The sequence below is a fragment of the Ranitomeya variabilis genome, chromosome 4, assembly GCF_051348905.1.
Source record: "Ranitomeya variabilis isolate aRanVar5 chromosome 4, aRanVar5.hap1, whole genome shotgun sequence".
Classification (NCBI taxonomy): Eukaryota; Metazoa; Chordata; class Amphibia; order Anura; family Dendrobatidae; genus Ranitomeya; species Ranitomeya variabilis.
The window spans coordinates 688,353,195-688,371,888 of record NC_135235.1 but is presented as its reverse complement, the minus strand read 5'-3'; the positions used below and the strand labels follow the sequence as shown (position 1 = coordinate 688,371,888).

The 18,694-nt window shown below is 45.2% G+C and overlaps 1 protein-coding gene across 3 annotated transcripts in view; it reads right to left on the bottom strand.

Annotated features, from left to right (window-relative positions):
- Positions 1-18,322, bottom strand: part of LOC143767692 (oocyte zinc finger protein XlCOF8.4-like) — a 220,744-nt gene extending 202,422 nt beyond the window's left edge. The window contains exon 1 of one of the 3 annotated variants that reach the window (XM_077256179.1): positions 18,217-18,322. The gene's annotated coding sequence lies outside the window, so the exon portion shown is untranslated. The remainder of the gene's footprint in view (positions 1-18,216) is intronic. The other 2 variants (XM_077256178.1, XM_077256177.1) reach the window with 2 other exon arrangements.
- Between the last annotated feature and the right edge of the window lie 372 nt (positions 18,323-18,694).

Sequence of the window (18,694 nt, the reverse complement as noted above, 5' to 3'; positions counted from 1 at the left end):
AAGGCATACTGAACCAGCATGGCTACCATAGCATCTTGCAGCAGCATGCTATTCCATCCGGTTTACGTTTAGTTGGACCATCATTTATTTTTCAACAGGACAATGACCCCAAACACACCTCCAGCCTGTGTAAGGGCTATTTGACGAAGAAGGAGAGTGATGAGGTACTACGCCAGATGACCTGGCCTCCACAATCACCAGACCTGAACCCAATCAAGATGGTTTGGGGTGAGCTGGACCGCAGATTGAAGGCAAAAGGGCCAACAAGTGCTAAGCATCTCTGGGAACTCATTCAAGATTGTTGGAAAACCATTCCTGGTGACTACCTCTTAAAGCTCATCAAGAGAATGCAAAGAGTGTGCAAAGCAGTCATCAAAGCAAAAGGTGGCTACTTTGAAGAACCTAGAATATAAGACATAATTTCAGTTGTTTCACACTTTTTTGTTAAGTATATAATTCCATATTTATTCCATGTTTATTCATAGTTTTGATGCCTTCAGTGTGAATGTACAATTTTCATAGCCATGAAAATACAGAAAATTCTTTAAATGAGAAAGGTGTGTCCAACTTTTGGTCTGTACTGTGTATATATATATATATATATATATATATATATATATATATATATATAATTGTCTAAGAGTCACTTCCGTCTGTCTGTCTGTCACGGATATTCATTGGTCGCGGCCTCTGTTTGTCATGGAAATCCAAGTCGCTGATTGGGCGTGGCAAAACGCCCATGACCATTGCCACGACCAATCAGCGATGGCCATAGTCTGGCAGCGAAATGGCCGCTGCTTTACTGCCCTGCAGTCAGCGCTGAGCGCTCACACAGGGTTAATGCCAGCGTTAACGGACCGCGGTGTAACGCACTCCGTTAACGCAGCTATTAACCCTGTGTGACCAACTTTTTACTATTGATGCTGCGTATGCAGCATCAATAGTAAAAAGATCTAAAGTTACAAATAATAATAATTAAAAAAAAGGTTATTCTCACCTTCCGACGTTGCAAGCTGTCCTCGGCAGTGCAAGCAGCAGGTTCCGGTGCCATGGATGCTATGCGAGAAGGACCTGCCATGACGTCACGGTCATGTGACCGTGGCGTCATCACAGGTCCTGCGCTCATACCAACCCTGGGACCAGAAGCTGCCGCATGCACCGTACACAGGTGCCAGGACTTCAAGGGGCCTTCGGAAGGTGAGTATATTTTAATTTTTTATTTTAAGTCTTTTTTAACCACGCATATAGTGCCCACATTGCTATATACTACGTGGGCTGTGTTACATACTGTGTAGGCTCTGTTATACACTACATCTCTGTGCTATATACTCTGTAGCTGGGCAATATACAATGTGACTGTCCAATATACTACGTGCTCTGTGTTATACACTACGTATGTTAGGGGTCGAGTTCCCGCCTCTGCACAGGGGGAATCTTGGGCCATCTCTGCTGCGGTCTCCCATTCTTCTCCTGCCGCAGTGGAGCCTGCTCAGCGGAGACGTCGGTCCCAGCGTCTCACTCAGTCTGACTCTGTATCAATAAGTTACTGCTGCTTTTCCTGCTTCTGCCATTGAAGTCAGTGCTGGGCAGCGGCGAGCAGACTAAGTCCTGCTTTTCTCGTTCTGAGCATGCCCAGAGTAAGATCTCTCAGTGGAGATCGAGGGTCACCTGATCAGATACTGCAGCTGAGGCCATTGGTCCTTCAGGAAGGTCCTGTAGGTGCTCACGCTCTGTGGCAGCCTCTCATTGGTCCTTCTAGGAAGGTCCTGTACGTGCTGCAACTATTTAAGGCTCGCATGGCCGCACAGCCATGCGCTAGTATTGTTCTTTATTATGTGCTTTGCGCCAGTGTGGTCACGTGAGAGTGTGTTCAGGGACCTGGCTGAAATAAGCCCCTAGAATACTGGCACCTCCGGCGAGGAGTTTGTGTTTGTATGTATTCAGGGAACTGGCTGAAATAAGCCCCTAGAATGCTGGCACCTCCGGCGAGTTTTGTGTGCATGCGTGACCACTGACTGCTCTTTGTTTGGGCAGTTAGCCTGTGCCTCTGTGAAGTCTAACAGGGCACAGTGCTTTGCTTTCACAGCTACTCGGTGAATTAACTGAGTTAGTCCATACCGCCATATAGTGCCGCCGTTTGCTAGCAGCAGGTACTCCTGCACGGTGGACCCCGGGCTACGAACGCACCAATATCAATAAAAACATCTCTATTTACTCGGTGCGTTCCGCCAGCCTTAACAACGTAGCTGTGCAATATACTATGTGGCTGTGTCGGTTCTGTTATATACTACGTCGACTGTGCAATATACTACGTGGCTCTGTTATATACTACGTGGCTGTGCAATATACTATGTAGCTATGCTATATACTACGTGCCTCTACAATATACTACGTGGCTATGTTATATACTATGTGGCTCTGCTATATACTATGTCGCTGACCAATATACTACATAGCTGTGCAATACACTACGTAGCTGCGCAATGCACTACGTGACTGTACTATACTACGTGGCTGTGCAATATACTACGTGTCTGTGCAATACACTACGTAGCTGTGCAATACACTACGTGACTGTTATATACTACGTGGCTGTGCAATATACTACGTGCCTGTGCAATATACTACGTGGCTCTACAATATACTACGTGGCTATGTTATATACTACGTGGCTCTGCTATATACTACGTGGCTGACCAATATACTACATACCTGTGCAATACACTACGTGGCTATGTTATATACTACATGGCTGTGTTATATACTACGTAGCTATGTTACATACTACGTCGGTTGTGTTATATACTACGTCACTGTGCAATAAAGTACGTAGCCTGTGCTATATACTACCTACATATTCTAGAAAACCCGATACGTTAGAATCGGGCCACCATCTAGTATATATATATATATATATATATATATATATATATATATATATACTGTTCCAATAATTTCTTTATCTAAATAAAAGAAAACAATAAAAGTAATAGTAAAAGTTTTAGTATCGCCGCGTCCGTAACGACACAACCTATAAAACTGTCCCACTAGTTAACCCCTTCAGTGAACACCGTAAAAAAAAACGAGGCAAAAAACGCTTTATTATCATACTGCCGAACAAAAAGTGGAATAATATGCGATCAAAAAGACGGATATAAATAAACATGGTACCGCTGAAAAAGTCATTTTACCCCGCAAAAAACGAGCCACGATAGAGCATCATCAGCGAAAAAATTAAAAAAAGTTATAGTCCTCATAATGAAGCGATGCAAAAATAATTATTTTTTATATAAAATAGTTTTTATCGTATAAAAGCGCCAAAACATTAAAAAATGATATAAATGAGGTATCGCTGTAAGCGTACTGACCCGAAGAATAAAACTGCTTTATCAATTTTACCAAACGTGGAATGGTATAAACGCCCCCCCCCCAAAAAAAAGAAATTCATGAATAGCTGGTTTTTGGTCATTCTGCCTCACAAAAATCGGAATAAAAAGTGATCAAAAAATGTCACGTGCCCGAAAATGACCAAAAAAGTCAACTCGTCCCGCAAAAAACAAGCCCTGACATGACTCTGTGGACCAAAATATGGAAAAATTATAGCTAACAAAATGTGGAGACGCAAAAACTATTTTTTGCAATAAAAAGCGTCTTTTAGTGTGTGACAGCTGCCAATAATAATAATAAGAATCTATATTTTTATATAGCGCTAACATATTCTGCAGCGCTTTACAGTTTTGCACACATTATCATCACTGTCCTCGTTGGGCTCACAATCTAAATTCCCTGTCAGTATGTCTTTGGACATTGCCAATCATAAAAATCCGCTAAAAATCCCGCTATAAAAGTAAATCAAACCCCCCTTCATCATCCCCTTAGTTATGGAAAAATAATAAAATTAAAAAAATGTATTTATTTCCATTTTCCCATTAAGGTTAGGGTTGGGGCTACAGTTAGGGTTAGGGTTGGGGCTACAGTTAGGGTTGGGGTTAAAGTTAGGGGTGGGGCTAAAGTTAGGCTTTGGATTACATTTACGGTTGGGATCAGGGTTAGGGGTGTGTTATGATCTGGTGACTTTGAAGCCGCATGAACTTTCTCTAGAGTAGGTGGAAACTGTACTGACCGCAAAACCTGAACTAACACCGCAACTAGAAGTAGCCGTGGGGTGTGCCTAACAAACCCTAGACACCTCGACACAGCCGGAGGACTAAATACCCCTATAGATGGAAATAGGAATACTACCTTGCCTCAGAGCAGACCCCCAAAGGATAGGCAGCCCCCCACGAATATTGACTGTGAGTAGGAGAGGAAAGACACACGCAGGCAGAAAACAGGATTCAGCAAAAGAGGCCACTCTAGCTAAATAGGGAAAGATAGGACAGAATACTAAGCGGTCAGTATTAAAACCCTTCCAAAAATATCCACAGCAGATAATACAAAAAGTTCCACAATCTAACTAAAGACATGGAATGTATATCTGCCACTCCAGAGAATCCAACAAGACTGAGAAAATACTGACACAATCTAAGCTGAACAAAAAAACACTGAAAAGCACAGAATTATTAAGCACACAGCATGTGTGCCACAGAAACAAAACCAGACACTTATCTTTGCTGATTTGGCAGAAGGCAGATGGAACCAAACCAGGACAAAAACCTCACAACAACCATGGACAACTGGCAAGGACTAATGAATCCTGCACACCTAAATACCCCAGTCAGAACTGCAATCAGCAGATACACCTGACCAGGACTGCAACTCAGGGACAACTGCTTTACCACCTACAACCACCGGAGGGAGCCCAAAAGCAGAATTCACAACAGTACCCCCCCCCTTGAGGAGGGGTCACCGAACCCTCAACAGAGCCCCCAGGCCGATCAGGACGAGCCAGATGAAAAGCATGAACCAAATCAGCAGCATGGACATCAGAAGCAAAAACCCAAGAATTATCCTCCTGGCCATAACCCTTCCATTTGACAAGATACTGAAGCCTCCGCCTCGAAAAACGAGAATCCAAAATCTTCTCAACCACATACTCCAACTCCCCATCAACCAACACAGGGGCCGGAGGATCAACAGAGGGAACAACGGGTACCACATATTTCCGCAATAAAGATCTATGGAAGACATTATCGATAGCAAAAGAGGCCGGAAGCGCCAATCGAAAAGACACCGGATTAATAACCCCAGAAATCCTATAAGGACCAATGAACCGAGGATCAAACTTAGGAGAAGAAACCTTCATAGGAACATGACGGGAAGACAACCAGACCAGATCCCCAACCTGAAGCCAGGAACCAACACACCGACGACGGTTAGCAAAACGTTGAGCCTCCTCCTGAGACAACACCAAATTGTCCACCACATGAGCCCAAATCTGCTGCAACCTGTCAACCACCGAATCCACACCAGGACAGTCAGAAGGCTCAACCTGGCCAGAAGAAAAACGAGGATGAAAACCAAAATTACAAAAAAAAGGCGAAACCAAAGTAGCCGAACTAGCCCGATTATTAAGGGCAAACTCGGCCAATGGCAAAAAGGCCACCCAATCATCCTGATCAGCAGACACAAAGCATCTCAAAAAAGTCTCCAAGGTCTGATTAGTTCACTCGGTTTGGCCATTTGTCTGAGGATGAAATGCAGAGGAAAAAGATAAATCAATGCCCAGCCTAGCATAAAAGGCCCGCCAAAACCTAGAAACAAACTGGGAACCTCTGTCAGACACAATATTCTCCGGAATACCATGCAAACGAACCACATGCTGAAAAAACAACTAAACTAAATCTGAAGAGGAAGGCAATTTAGGCAAAGGCACCAAATGAACCATCTTAGAAAACCGGTCACAAACAACCCAGATAACCGACATCCTCTGGGAAACCGGAAGATCAGAAATAAAATCCATAGAAATATGCGTCCAGGGCCTCTCAGGGACCGGCAATGGCAAAAGCAACCCACTAGCATGGGAACAACAAGGCTTGGCCCGCGCACAAGTCCCACAGGACTGCACAAAAGAACGCACATCACGTGATAAAGAAGGCCACCAAAAGGACCTAGCAACCAAGTCTCTGGTACCAAAAATACCAGGATGACCAGCCAACACAGAACAGTGAACTTCAGAAATCACTCTACTAGTCCATCTGTCAGGAACAAACAGTTTCCCCACTGGACAATGATCAGGTCTGTCAGCCTGAAATTCCTGAAGGACCCGTCGTAAATCAGGGGAAATAGCAGAAAGAACCACCCATTCTTTCAGAATGCCGACCGGTTCAAGGACCTCAGGAGAATCAGGCAAAAAACTCCTAGAAAGGGCATCAGCCTTAATATTCTTGGAACCCGGAAGATACGAGACCACAAAATCAAAACGGGAAAAAAACAAGGACCATCGAGCCTGTCTAGGATTCAGCCGCTTGGCAGACTCGAGGTAAATCAAATTCTTATGATCGGTCAAGACCACAATACGGTGCTTAGCTCCCTCAAGCCAATGTCGCCACTCCTCAAATGCCCAATTCATAGCCAACAACTCCCGATTGCCGACATCATAATTGCGTTCAGCAGGCGAAAATTTACGGGAAAAGAATGCACACGGTTTCATCAAGGAACCAACATGATCCCTCTGGGACAAAACGGCCCCTGCGCCAATCTCAGAAGCGTCAATCTCAACCTGAAACGGAAGAGAAACATCCGGTTGGCGCAACACCGGAGCAGAAGTAAATAGACGTTTAAGCTCCTGAAAGGCAGAAACAGACGCAGAGGACCAATTCGCCACATCAGCGCCTTTATTCGTCAAATCGGTCAAGGGTTTAACCACGCTGGAAAAGTTAGCAATGAAACGGCGATAAAAATTTGCAAAACCCAAAAATTTCTGAAGGCTCTTTACGGACGTGGGTTGAATCCAATCATGAATGGCCTGAACCTTAACCGGATCCATCTCAATAGATGAAGGAGAAAAAATAAAACCCAAAAAAGAAACCTTCTGCACCCCAAAGAGACATTTAGACCCCTTCACAAACAAAGCATTGTCACGAAGGATCTGAAATACCATCCTGACCTGTTCCACATGAGACTCCCAATCATCAGAAAAAATCAAAATATCGTCCAAATATACAATCAAGAATTTATCAATATAAGTCCAGAAGATATCATGCATGAAAGATTGAAAAACAGATGGAGCATTAGTGAGCCCGAACAGCATCACAAGGTATTCAAAATGGCTTTCGGGCATATTCAACGCAGTTTTCCATTCATCACCCTGCTTAAAGGGAACCTGTCACCCCGTTTTTTGAAGATGAGCTAAAAATAGCGTTAAATAGGGGCAGAGCTGGGCGTTACATTAGTGTCTTTTGTGTGCCTTTATTACCCACCTATGCTGCTGAAATACCTTTGTAAAGTCGACGTTTTCTGCTGTCACTCACGCTGGTCTGGTCATATGGGCGTGGTGACAGCGCTGTTTCTCCCCCAGATCAGGCTCATCATTACGTTGGTGGCGTAGTGGTGTGTGCATGTCCAACAGAGAATATCCACTTTCCTGTGCTCAGATGGAGCGCTCTGCTGCCCGGGGCTTCAGGAAAATGGCCGCCGCGATCTCCATCTGCGCAGGCGCGGAATCCCGCAGCCATTTTCCTGAAGCCCCGGGCAGCAGAGCGCTCCATCTGCGCACGCGTGGCCACAGGAAAGATGGCCGCGCCCACCAGTAAACAGCTGAATAGCGCAGAACGCGCTCTTTTTCATCTCCTGGGCTATTTTTAGCTCATCTTCAAAAAACGGGGTGACAGGTTCCCTTTAATACGAACAAGATTATACGCCCCCCGAAGGTCAATCTTCGTAAACCAACTAGCCCCCTTAATCCTAGTAAACAAATCGGAAAGCAAAGGTAAAGGGTATTGAAACTTGACCGTGATCTTATTCAAGAGGCGATAATCAATACAGGGTCTCAAGAAGCCATCCTTCTTAGCAACAAAAAAAATCCCCCTCCCATCGGTGAAGAAGATGGCCGAATATGCCCTTTCTCCAAAGACTCCTTAACATAACTCCGCATAGCAGTATGTTCAGGCACAGACAGGTTGAAGAGTCGGCCCTTAGGAAACTTACAGACTGGAATCAAATCAATAGCACAATCACAGTCCCTGTGCGGTGGAAGAGAACTGGACTTGGGCTCATCAAATACATCCTGAAAATCAGACAAAAACTCTGGAATTTCGGAAGAAGAAGAGGAGATGGACAGTAAAGGGACATCATTATGAACCCCCTGACAACCCCAACCAGTCACAGACATAGACTTCCAATCCAACACAGGATTATGTACCTGCAACCACGGAAAACCCAACACGATAGCATCATGTAAATTATGCAATACCAGAAATCGACAATCTTCCTGATGGGCTGGCGCCATGCGCATGGTCACCTGTGTCCAAAACTGGGGCTTTGTCATGATTCTCAATGGCGAGAGAACATAGCCCAGCATATATGAGAACTAGCTCTTGGAAGATGGAAACTATACTGACCATGAACTAAACCTGCCGCACAACTAGAAGTGGCCGGGTAGCATGCCTACGTTTTTTTATCCCTAGATGCCCAGCGCCAGCCGGAGAACTACCTAATCCTAGCAGAGGAAAAGACAGTCCTGGCTCACCTCTAGAGAAATTTTCCCAAAAGGCAGACAGAGGCTCCCACATATATTGGCGGTGATTTAAGATGAAATGACAAACGTAGTATGAAAAATAGGTTTAGCAAAATCGAGGTCCGCTTACTAGATAGCATGAAGACAGAAAGGGCACTTTCATGGTCAGCAGAAAACCCTATCAAAACACCATCCAGAAATTACTTTAAGACTCTAGCATTAACTCATAACACCAGAGTGGCAATTTCCGCTCACAAGAGCTTTCCAGACACAGTAACGAAACAGCAGCTGTGAACAGGAACAAAATGCAAAAACACACAAGGACAAAAGTCCAACTTAGCTGGGAGTTGTCTAGTAGCAGGAACATGCACAGAAAGGCTACTGATACATTGTTGACCGGCATGAAACTGACAGAGGAGCAAGGTTATATAGCGACTCCCACATCCTGATAGGAGCAGGTGAACAGAGGGGATGATGCACACAAGTTAAATTCCACAAGTGGCCACCGGGGGAGCCCAGAATCCAATTTCACAACAGTACCCCCCCCTCAAGGAGGGGGCACCGAACCCTCACCAGAACCACCAGGGCGATCAGGATGAGCCCTATGAAAGGCACGGACAAGATCGGAGGCATGAACATCAGAGGCAGTGACCCAAGAATTATCCTCCTGACCGTATCCCTTCCATTTGACCAGATACTGGAGTTTCCGTCTGGAAACACGAGAGTCCAAGATCTTTTCCACAACGTACTCCAACTCACCCTCAACCAACACCGGAGCAGGAGGCTCAACGGAAGGCACAGCTGGTACCTCATACCTGCGCAACAATGACCGATGAAAAACATTATGAATCGAAAAGGATGCAGGGAGGTCCAAACGGAAGGACACAGGGTTAAGAATCTCCAATATCTTGTACGGGCCGATGAACCGAGGCTTAAACTTAGGAGAAGAAACCCTCATAGGGACAAAACGAGAAGACAACCACACCAAGTCCCCAACACAAAGCCGAGGACCAACACGACGACGGCGGTTGGCAAAAAGCTGAGTCTTCTCCTGGGACAACTTCAAATTGTCCACCACCTGCCCCCAAATCTGATGCAACCTCTCCACCACAGCATCCACTCCAGGACAATCCGAAGATTCCACTTGACCGGAGGAAAATCGAGGATGAAACCCCGAATTACAGAAAATCGGGGACACCAAGGTGGCAGAGCTGGCCCGATTATTGAGGGCGAACTCCGCCAAAGGCAAAAAAGCAACCCAATCATCCTGATCCGCAGACACAAAACACCTCAAATATGTCTCCAAGGTCTGATTAGTCCGCTCGGTCTGGCCATTAGTCTGAGGATGGAAAGCAGACGAAAAAGACAAATCTATGCCCATCCTAGCACAGAATGCCCGCCAAAATCTAGACACGAATTGGGTCCCTCTGTCAGAAACGATATTCTCCGGAATACCATGCAAACGAACAACATTTTGAAAAAAACAGAGGAACCAACTCGGAAGAAGAAGGCAACTTAGGCAAGGGAACCAGATGGACCATCTTAGAGAAACGGTCACACACCACCCAGATGACAGACATCTTCTGAGAAACAGGCAGATCCGAAATAAAATCCATCGAGATGTGCGTCCAAGGCCTCTTCGGGATAGGCAAGGGCAACAACAATCCACTAGCCCGAGAACAACAAGGCTTGGCCCGAGCACAAACGTCACAAGACTGCACAAAGCCTCGCACATCTCGTGACAGGGAAGGCCACCAGAAGGACCTTGCCACCAAATCCCTGGTACCAAAGATTCCAGGATGACCTGCCAACGCAGAAGAATGAACCTCAGAGATGACTCTACTGGTCCAATCCTCAGGAACAAACAGTCTACCAGGTGGGCAACGATCAGGTCTATCCGCCTGAAACTCCTGCAAGGCCCGCCGCAGGTCTGGAGAAACGGCAGACAATATCACTCCATCTTTAAGGATACCTGTGGGCTCAGAATTACCAGGGGAGTCAGGCTCAAAACTCCTAGAAAGGGCATCCGCCTTAACATTCTTAGAACCCGGTAGGTAAGACACCACAAAATTAAACCGAGAGAAAAACAACGACCAGCGCGCTTGTCTAGGATTCAGGCGCCTGGCAGACTCAAGGTAAATTAAATTTTTGTGGTCAGTCAATACCACCACCTGATGTCTGGCCCCCTCAAGCCAGTGACGCCACTCCTCAAAAGCCCACTTCATGGCCAAAAGCTCCCGATTCCCAATATCATAATTCCGCTCGGCGGGCGAAAATTTACGGGAAAAAAAAGCACAAGGTCTCATCACGGAGCAGTCGGAACTTCTCTGCGACAACACCGCCCCAGCTCCGATTTCAGAAGCGTCGACCTCAACCTGAAAAGGAAGAGCAACATCAGGCTGACGCAACACTGGGGCGGAAGAAAAGCGGCGCTTGAGCTCCCGAAAGGCCTCCACAGCATCAGGGGACCAATCAGCAACATCAGCACCCTTCTTAGTCAAATCAGTCAATGGTTTTACAACATCAGAAAAACCAGCAATAAATCGACGATAAAAGTTAGCAAAGCCCAAAAATTTCTGAAGACTCTTAAGAGAAGAGGGTTGCGTCCAATCACCAATAGCCTGAACCTTGACAGGATCCATCTCGATGGAAGAGGGGGAAAAAATGTATCCCAAGAAGGAAATCTTCTGAACCCCAAAAACACACTTAGAACCCTTCACACACAAGGAATTAGACCGCAAAACCTGAAAAACCCTCCTGACCTGCTGGACATGAGAGTCCCAGTCATCCGAAAAAATCAGAATATCATCCAGATACACAATCATAAATTTATCCAAATAATCGCGGAAAATGTCATGCATAAAGGACTGGAAGACTGAAGGGGCATTTGAAAGACCAAAAGGCATCACCAAATACTCAAAATGGCCCTCGGGCGTATTAAATGCGGTTTTCCACTCATCCCCCTGCTTGATTCGCACCAAATTATACGCCCCACGGAGATCAATCTTAGAGAACCACTTGGCCCCCTTTATACGAGCAAACAAATCAGTAAGCAGTGGTAACGGATATTGATATTTAACCGTGATTTTATTCAAAAGTCGATAATTAATACACGGCCTCAAAGAGCCGTCTTTCTTAGACACAAAGAAAAAACCGGCTCCTAAGGGAGATGACGAAGGACGAATATGTCCCTTTTCCAAGGACTCCTTTATATATTCTCGCATAGCAGCGTGTTCAGGCACAGACAGATTAAATAAACGACCCTTAGGGTATTTACTACCCGGGATCAAGTCTATGGCACAATCGCACTCCCGGTGCGGAGGTAGTGAACCAACCTTGGGTTCTTCAAAAACGTCACGAAAGTCAGACAAGAATTCAGGAATCTCAGAGGGAATAGATGATGAAATGGAAACCAAAGGTACGTCCCCATGAGTTCCTTTACATCCCCAGCTTAACACAGACATAGCTCTCCAGTCGAGGACTGGGTTATGAGATTGCAGCCATGGCAATCCCAGCACGAAAACATCATGTAGATTATACAGCACCAGAAAGCGAATAACCTCCTGGTGATCCGGATTAACACGCATAGTCACTTGTGTCCAGTATTGTGGTTTATTACTAGCCAATGGGGTGGAGTCAATCCCTTTCAGAGGTATCGGAGCCTCCAATGGCTCCAAATCATACCCACAGCGTTTGGCAAAGGACCAATCCATAAGACTCAAAGCAGCGCCAGAGTCGACATAGGCGTCCGCGGTAATAGATGACAAAGAACAAATCAGGGTCACAGATAGAATAAACTTAGACTGTAAAGTGCTAATTGAAACAGACTTGTCAGGCTTCTTAGTACGCTTAAAGCATGCTGATATAACATGAGTTGAATCACCACAATAGAAGCACAACCCATTTTTTCGTCTAAAATTCTGCCGCTCGCTTCTGGACAGAATTCTATCACATTGCATATTTTCTGGCGTTTTCTCAGTAGACACCGCCAAATGGTGCACAGGTTTGCGCTCCCGCAGACGCCTATCGATCTGAATAGCCATCGTCATGGACTCATTCAGACTCGCAGGCACAGGGAACCCCACCATAACATCCTTAATGGCATCAGAGAGACCTTCTCTGAAAATCGCCGCCAGGGCGCACTCATTCCACTGAGTAAGCACAGACCATTTGCGGAATTTTGGGCAGTATATTTCAGCTTCATCTTGCCCCTGAGACAAGGACATCAAGGCCTTTTCCGCCTGAAGCTCTAAATGAGGTTCCTCATAAAGCAACCCCAAGGCCAGAAAAAACGCATCCACATTGAGCAACGCAGGATCCCCTGGTGCCAATGCAAAAGCCCAGTCTTGAGGGTCGCCCCGGAGCAAGGAAATTACAATCCTGACCTGCTGTGCAGGGTCTCCGGCAGAGCGAGACTTCAGGGACAAAAACAATTTGCAATTATTTTTAAAATTTTGAAAGTGAGATCTATTCCCCGAGAAGAATTCAGGCAAAGGAATTCTAGGCTCAGACATAGGTGCATGAACAACAAAATCTTGCAAATTTTGTACCTTTGTGGCGAGATTATTCAAACCTGTAGCTACACTCTGAAGATCCATTTGAAACAGGTGAACACAGAGCCATTCAAGGATTAGAAGGAGAGGAAGAGAGGAAGGCTGCAGTATAGGCAGACTAGCAAGTGATTCAATTAAGAGCACACTCAGAACTAGAGGGAAAAAAAAAAAAAAAAAAAAAAAAATTGTAGCAGACTTCTTTTTTCTCTCCTTTCTCAGCCAGTAATTTAACCCTTTTTTGGGCCGGTCAAACTGTCATGATTCTCAATGGCGAGAGAACATAGCCCAGCATATATGAGAACTAGCTCTTGGAAGATGGAAACTATACTGACCATGAACTAAACCTGCCGCACAACTAGAAGTGGCCGGGTAGCATGCCTACGTTTTTTTATCCCTAGATGCCCAGCGCCAGCCGGAGAACTACCTAATCCTAGCAGAGGAAAAGACAGTCCTGGCTCACCTCTAGAGAAATTTTCCCAAAAGGCAGACAGAGGCCCCCACATATATTGGCGGTGATTTAAGATGAAATGACAAACGTAGTATGAAAAATAGGTTTAGCAAAATCGAGGTCCGCTTACTAGATAGCATGAAGACAGAAAGGGCACTTTCATGGTCAGCAGAAAACCCTATCAAAACACCATCCAGAAATTACTTTAAGACTCTAGCATTAACTCATAACACCAGAGTGGCAATTTCCGTTCACAAGAGCTTTCCAGACACAGTAACGAAACAGCAGCTGTGAACAGGAACAAAATGCAAAAACACACAAGGACAAAAGTCCAACTTAGCTGGGAGTTGTCTAGTAGCAGGAACATGCACAGAAAGGCTACTGATACATTGTTGACCGGCATGAAACTGACAGAGGAGCAAGGTTATATAGCGACTCCCACATCCTGATAGGAGCAGGTGAACAGAGGGGATGATGCACACAAGTTAAATTCCACAAGTGGCCACCGGGGGAGCCCAGAATCCAATTTCACAACAGGGCTTATTTTTAGCCAAAGGTGTAGCATCAATGCCCCTTAAAGGAATAAGGTTCTGCAAAGGCTGCAAGGGGAAACCACAACGCCTCGCAAACTCAAGGTCCATTAAATTCAAAGCGGCGCCTGAATCCACAAATGCCAAGACAGAAAATGATGACAATGAGCAGATCAAGGACACCGATAACAGAAATTTAGGTTGTACAGTACTGATGGTAAATGAACTAGCGATCCTCTTTGTCCGTTTAGGGCAGACTGAAATGACATGAGAAGCGTCGCCACAATAATAACACAACCTATTCTGACGTCTGAGTCCTTGTCGTTCTGTCCTAGACAGAATCCTATCACACTGCATTGGCTCAGGACTCTGCTCTGAGGACAACGCCACAGCACGCACAGTTCTGCGCTCCCGCAAGCGCCGATCAATCTGAATGGCCAAAGACATAGAATCACTCAGACCGACAGGCGTGGGAAACCCCACCATAACATCTTTAACGGATTCAGAAATACCCTTTCTGAAAATTGCAGCCAAAGCATCATCATTCCATTTAGTCAACACAGACCATTTTCTAAATTTCTGACAATACAATTCTGCCACCTCTTGACCCTGAGATAGGGCCAACAAGGTCTTTTCCGCTTGATCCACAGAATTAGGTTCATCATATAATAGTCCTAAAGCCTGAAAAAAGGAATCTACATTAAGCAAAGCCGGATTCCCAGATTCCAGGGAAAATGCCCAATCCAGTGGATCACCACGCAGCAGGGAAATGACGATTTTAACCTGCTGAATAGAATCCCCAGAGGATCGAGGTCTCAAAGCAAAAAACAATTTACAGTTGTTTTTAAAACTCAAAAATTTGGACCTGTCACCAAAAAACAAATCAGGAGTAGGAATCTTCAGCTCTAAAACAGGAGTCTGAACAATATAATCAGAAATTCCCTGTACCCTAGCAGCAAGCTGGTCTACACGAGAAGCTAATTCCTGAACATCCATGCTAACACAAGACTCCTTAGCCACCCAGAGAAAAAGAGGGAAGAAAAAGCAAAGCAAACTGCAGAAAAAAAAAAAATGACTCAACACCTTTCTTCCCTTCTTCTGAAATGTATTTAACTCATAGTCGGCCAGTTGTACTGTTATGATCCGGTGGCTTTGGAGCCGCATGAACTTTCTCTGGAGTAGGTGGAAACTGTACTGACCGCAAAACCTGAACTAACACCGCAACTAGAAGTAGCCGTGGGGTGTGCCTAACAAACCCTAGACACCTCGACACAGCCGGAGGAATAAATACCCCTATAGATGGAAATAGGAATACTACCTTGCCTCAGAGCAGACCCCCAAAGGATAGGCAGCCCCCCACGAATATTGACTGTGAGTAGGAGAGGAAAGACACACGCAGGCAGAAAACAGGATTCAGCAAAAGAGGCCACTCTAGCTAAATAGGGAAAGATAGGACAGAATACTAAGCGGTCAGTATTAAAACCCTTCCAAAAATATCCACAGCAGATAATACAAAAAGTTCCACAATCTAACTAAAGACATGGAATGTATATCTGCCACTCCAGAGAATCCAACAAGACTGAGAAAATACTGACACAATCTAAGCTGGACAAAAAAACACTGAAAAGCACAGAATTATTAAGCACACAGCATGTGTGCCACAGAAACAAAACCAGACACTTATCTTTACTGATTTGGCAGAAGGCAGATGGAACCAAACCAGGACAAAAACCTCCCAACAACCATGGACAACTGGCAAGGACTAATGAATCCTGCACGCCTAAATACCCCAGTCAGAACTGCAATCAGCAGATACACCTGACCAGGACTGCAACTCAGGGACAACTGCATTACCACCTACATCCACCGGAGGGAGCCCAAAAGCAGAATTCACAACAGGGGTGTGGTTAGAGTTATGGTTGGGATTAGGGTTAGGGGTGTGTTGGGGTTAGGATTAGGGACATGTTCGGGTTAGGGGTGTGGTTAGGGTTTTGGTTGGGGTCCAATTTCTCCTGTTACCCTTGGGAAAATTCAAAACTGGGGGCTAAAAAATAATTTTTGAGGAAAAAAAAAGAAAAAAATAATTTTTATTTTCACGGCTCTGCGTTATAAACTGTAGTGAAACACTTGGAGGTTCAACATTCTCACAACACATTTAGATAAGTTCCTTAGGGGGTCTTCTTTCCAAAATGGTGTCACTTGTGGGGGGTTTCAATATTTAGGCACATCAGGGGCTCTCCAAAAGAGACATGGTGTCCTATCTCAATTCCAGTCAATTTTACATTGAAAAGTCAAACAGGGCTCCTTCCCTTCCGAGCTCTGCCATGCGCCCAAACAGTAGTTTACCCCCACATATGGGGCATCAGCGTACTCAGGACAAATTGCACAACAAATTTTGGGGTCCAATGTCTTCTGTTACCCTTGGTAAAATAAAACAAATTGAAGCTGAAGTAACCACTTCTGTGGTTTTGAGCACCTTGAGACGTGTTTTTAGAATGGTGTCACACTTGGGTATTTTCTATCACATAGACCCCTCAAAGTGACTTCAAATGTGATGTGGTCCCTAAAAAAATGGTGTTGTAAAAATGAGAAATTGCTGGTCAAATTTTAACCCTTATAACTCCCTAACAAAAAAAAATGTGGTTCCAAAATTGTGCTGATGTAAAGTAGACATGTGGGAAATGTTACTTATTAAGTATTTTGTGTGACATATCTCTGTGATTTAAGGGCATCAAAATTCAAAGTTGGAAAATTGTGAAATTTTTGCCAAATTTCCATTTTTTTTCACAAATAAACGCAGGTAATATCAAATAAATAAATTTTACCACTATCATGAAGTACAATTTTTCACGAGAAAACAATGTGAGAATAATCAGGATCCATTGAAGCGTTCCAGAGTTATAACCTCATAAAGTTACAAGAAAGATATATATCTTGGTACCGTGTTAGCCAGTAGATAGAAGTTATAAAAGGTATCAACCACTGAGGACTCTCAATTCTAAATTTTTAAACCTCAAAGGGACAGTGGTCCGAATTGTAAAATCTGGCCCGGTCATTAACGTGCAAACCACCCTTGGAGGTTGAAGCAGCTGGGCACCTGATTTCTATTAGGGCTGTCTCTGCTGCGATGTTCTGTGCATAAAAGGAATCCTACCCTTAAGGGAGGTGCCTGGGCAACGTTTTCATTTTTTAGGATCGTGGCCCCCTGCTCAGGCCATAGTCCGCTGTGCTCTGCAAACTGAAGTCTGTTGCTTGCTTCATACTAATACCTCTGTCTCCTCAGAATCCTCTGCTAGCAGTTCCCTATCCTGGATCCTTCTGGACACTCTGGTTTCCACTCCAGGCTGACCAAGCCTCTCCTCACGGAACCATCCAGATATCGCTGCCAGCTGGATCAGCCTTTCCGGGATTACACAAAGCTTCCAGAATTCTCTCCACTGATGGAGCCAGTATTCCACTGTCTTGTTTATACAGTCTGTACTGATCACCCCTCTGGTCCGGGTATCGCGACATTTAGGCCACCTGGTGTAGCAACGGGGGAATCCCTGTATAGAGGTATACCTTGCCTGGTGCTCCACTACATGGTTCAGTGTCTTGGTCCAGAGGGTCGTCCTCTCAGGCATCTCTCCCTTTTGTTAGAGCTTCCTATAAATAAATATCTTTGGCTTTTGGAAGCTCATTCTCCTGTCTCTTCTCTTGTGTACACAGCTACCACTGCTCCATCAGTGGTCTAGTGAGTCCACTATCCATCCTCAAGCCCTGAGGGCGTAACACCATCTTTCATAGTTGGGTCGTTTGTATCTATCAGCGGAACAAAACCATTGTGATTCTTACAACACAAACCCCCTAAATATTTTCTAACAACCCCACAATCTGTGACTCTTCAGGGTAAATCGCTCTCTCACCATTGGATTAGAGCTGATACTATGGAGCTAAAGGGACTAAACAGACTTTCTGTCACCTCCATAAAGGGGCACTTTTCCGTGTTTGTCAGAACTGTCCGAGGATTATTAGAGGTGATAGTTTCCCCCAATTAGAAGGGACACCTGTGGGTATTGGGGTCTTTACCTGCTACAGTTCTGGTGTGGAGCCTCCACCCGCAGTTTCGCACTCCACATATATGGCTGCTCTGTGCGCACAGGACCTGTGATGAGGTCACAGGAGGGGAGGAGTCAGGGGTCACATGATCAGGGCCTCAGTGTATGCAGGACTCTGCTGTGCTGGTTGTCATGGTGCTGGATGAGGGGAAGTTTATGTGTGGGGTCAGGAGGGGTTTACAGTGTGGATGTAGCAGAGCCGTGTGTGTACGAGGTGTACGGAGCGGAGCCGTGTGTATGAGGTGTACGGAGCAGAGCCGTGTGTGTACAAGGTGTACGGAGCAGAGCCGTGTATTTGTACGGAGTGGCTATGGCATTACTGTGTATGGCAGGCAATTCTCGCATGGTTAGTGGCTGTCTAACAGCTGTAAAACATGCGGGTGAGGACTCAATTGAAGGGGGAGACTGGGATGAAGGCGCCGTGGTAACAGGGCTGTGACGCAGCTGTT